Genomic DNA, 3,561 nt, shown 5'->3' with positions numbered 1-3,561 from the left:
GATCTGACAGAATATAGGAAACTCATAAGATTCTGATGAAAGAGAGACTCATTCAAAGACCATATATTTTTTACATCAAAATTCGATGACCCGGGCCGGCCCGTGGCTCACTCGGTAGAGTGCGGTGCTAATAACACCAAGGCCCCGGGTTCGGATCCCACATAGGGATGGCCGGTTCGCTCACTGGCTGAGCGTGGTGCTGACAACACCAAGTCAAGGGTTAAGATCCCCTTACCGGTCATCTTTTAAAAAAAAAAAAAATTCGATGACCTGATGATGAAAACTATTTAAAATTAGAATTGTCCTTACAAGTGAGAGATACACATGGTTACCACAGACGTAGGTGATTCAAGCAGATGGAATGGTTAAGAACAAAAACTACACAGAATACTTTCAAAGATGTTGTATAGGGTAATATGCTGGGGCTAAGAGAGGATAGCTTGAGTCATATTACAACAAATATTGCAGATAAGTCTATTCCTTGTTTAAGAAGAAAACAAAAAAAACAATAAAACAAACTTTATAAACCATACTACTCAAAGACACCTCTCCATTTGGGACTTGGCCATTTGCAGTTCTTTTTTTTAAAACCTATTATTTTGAATTTCTCATCTCCTGAGACCTAGGTGAAGATTTACGGTCACTACACAGCCACCAGCACTTACTCTGGAGGAGCCATTTTGCTGAGCTCAACATCTTTTAGGAAGTCACTCTGTAGGGTCTGTTCGGCTGTGCAACGCTTACTAGGATCCAGTGTTAGCATGTGGTCCAATAAATCAAGTGCTGCTGAAGGAATGCTGTGGAAAGGAACAGAAAAAACAAGTTCACAATGACTCCACACTTCTCAAGCCTGTAACCATGCGTCAAAAGGTTTCTGAATTTTCAGTTCCATGTAAAACTGAGGAAAGGGAGTTGGAAGTTAGCTAATGCAAACAAACAGATTTGCTCCTACACAGGATTTAAGAAATGCTACAAAACAGGTAAAACAAAAACAAAAACAAAAAAAACCACATGAAGCCAACAGTTCCATTCTCTTTTTTCCCTGGGAAGATCAAAAAGACTATGAGAAAATATATATATTATTCAAAATAAAATGGTTTTCTACAGTCTAAAGACTTCAGAAGAGAAAACTACAAAAGGGCTATGATAAAACTCGTATACTGTTTCCAAATAAAATGTTTTCCTATGGTGTGTTGCCATGATAAATTGGGACAACACTAACTCCACAGGCCAGGAAAAAAGTCAAGTCCTTACATCAGCCAGACACAAAGATGAGATACACAATTTTGCCAAACTCACAAAGAGAATTCTTCTCGCAGGCGCCTTCTATATTGCTTCTTCGGTTTCATGGTGTTGAAGTAGGGCAGCTTGATAACATCAGGCCACACAGCTGGACAAGGGCTACCACAGAGTCGGCTGAAAACAAAGCAAAAAGCAAGAGCAAGTAAGTGAGTGAGTCAGCATCATGAATTCTGGGGGTTCTAGAAACAGAAATTATTACCTCTTGAGGTCTGGGTAAGCTTTGCTTATTACATTAGAGGGCATGCAGAAAGGTAAAATATGACCTTACTGCTTTAAGGACAGACAATAAGACAGAAAAATTGGTTACAAAATAGCAAAGAGAAAATACTGGCATAATAATCCAAAATGATCAACATATTTGGTTTTGGAAAACATTGTTTTTAATGCCCCATGCAGGTTTTCATTACCAATTTTGTTCTGTTCAGTTAGTACTAATTTCAAAGGGCTGAGGTGGTCCTATAGTGTCCCTATAGAGAAAACTGGAAGAAGATAGCCTAAGGCTAGAAATTTTGATAAAGTTTACTGCATAAGAAATAATGAGTTATATATCACCTTTAAAAAATAGCTACATTAACCTGTTGTATTCTTCCCTTTAATTTTATAGGAAAGGAAAAAACAAAAACAAAAAACAAAAAACCATCCAGCCCAAATTCCGCCCCAACTCCAGACCTTCTCCAAATCTTCTATCATAGGTTTTATTTTATAACAATCTATTTACATGCTTTATACCTTACTAAACTCTAAGTTCTTTGAAAAGGGACCTATCACTTATCTCTAAATCCTTACGGTTTAACAGATAAAGTAATCTGTTGCATAATAGGTTCAATAAATGTCTGCTGAATAAATTTAATCTTAATTTGACCTAAGAATGAAACAGCCATCCTGAAAATGGCATGCTTTTATAAGAAGAACTAATAAAAAATATGCAAGGTAGGACCTAAAAATTAGATGGAATACAACTTCTTTATATATACAGCCACGACAATATATAGTAAACCTGGAAGAGAAACTTACTTGGACCTAAAGAGCATAAAATCATTCAGAATAACTGAAAAGTGTTAGAAATTGAAGGATGAGATTATCTATCACACCTGGGCACACAAGAACACATGCACAGCTGTACCTGATCAGTTCTAGCTGAGCCAGTTCCAGATTGGCTTGAAAAATAGGCTTCTTTGTGAACAGTTCCCCAAGGATGCATCTAGAAAGAGTAAAATTGAGAGATCAGGAGAGAAATCTCTGGAGCCTACTTAAAGTATGTCTCAATAAACTTTTATAGTATATCGGGCTACATCCAATATACTATGTTGTAAACTAGCCCAAAACTTCACTGTCTTGAGTTTCCTAAAAGAAAATACTCCTTGCAGTGAAAACAGTATAAAGGATTTAAATCTGCTAGCATCAAACTTTTGCCACCTGTAAAGGACAGTCGATAAGCACAGAAAGGGAGTCAAGAGTCCTTCTTTTCTATCATCCAACTGTAAATTAAGGAAATGACTAAGGACAATTTTACAAGGATGTCCAGCAGTTTGTATAAAGGGAGTATTAGTTTCTATCGTTCTGCTCTGTAGAATATACACTATCCTATAGCCCTCTTAGCACTGTATTTACAAAGATAACAATTTTTTGTCATCAGCCAGGATCAGTTTCAAGAGGATTTTCAAATAAATTATGCTTAAACACTTCGCTATTTTGAAAAAGGCTTTCAAAACCATATGGACATATTTACATAGTCTCAAAGTCCCCACAAATTACTTATTAATTACAAAAGGAAAACTAGTAACTATTTAGTGGGGGGGAACCCACTTTAACCAAGTGACCAAAATTAACATCATCAATAAGGGGAAAAAGAGTCCATGGTAAGTACAAATATGATACCTTGAGAAGAACATAACATTGCTTATGGATTACTCTAACCAGAAATGCATAACCTGAATCTATATATAGTAAATGGTCTGCACTCTTCAAAAATGTAAATGTCATGAAAGACAAAGAAAGGCTGAGGAAATATTCCAGATTAAAGAAGATTAAAAAGAATGACAACTAGGGGCCGGCCCGTGGCTCACTCGGGAGAGTGCGGTGCTGATAACACCAAGGCCACGGGTTCGGATCCCATATGCGGATGGCCGGTTCGCTCACTGGCTGAGCGTGGTGCTGACAACACCAAGTCAAGGGTTAAGATCCCCTTACCGGTCATCTTTAAAAAAAAAAAAGAATGACAACTAAATGTAATATATGATCCTGGATTGGATCCTTTAT

At 37.2% G+C, this 3,561-nt stretch overlaps 1 long non-coding RNA gene across 1 annotated transcript; it reads right to left on the bottom strand.

Moving 5' to 3' along the window:
- Nucleotides 1-682: 682 nt before the first annotated feature.
- Nucleotides 683-2,509, bottom strand: LOC103584254. Its single transcript, XR_549956.1, has 3 exons — nt 2,426-2,509; nt 1,300-1,416; nt 683-797 (listed from the first exon to the last, which is right to left on the bottom strand). It is a non-coding gene; the product is annotated as an uncharacterized LOC103584254 (long non-coding RNA).
- Between the last annotated feature and the right edge of the window lie 1,052 nt (nt 2,510-3,561).

The sequence above is a fragment of the Galeopterus variegatus genome, unplaced genomic scaffold, assembly GCF_000696425.1.
Source record: "Galeopterus variegatus unplaced genomic scaffold, G_variegatus-3.0.2 Scaffold48087, whole genome shotgun sequence".
Classification (NCBI taxonomy): Eukaryota; Metazoa; Chordata; class Mammalia; order Dermoptera; family Cynocephalidae; genus Galeopterus; species Galeopterus variegatus.
This window is presented reverse-complemented; position numbering and strand designations above follow the sequence as displayed.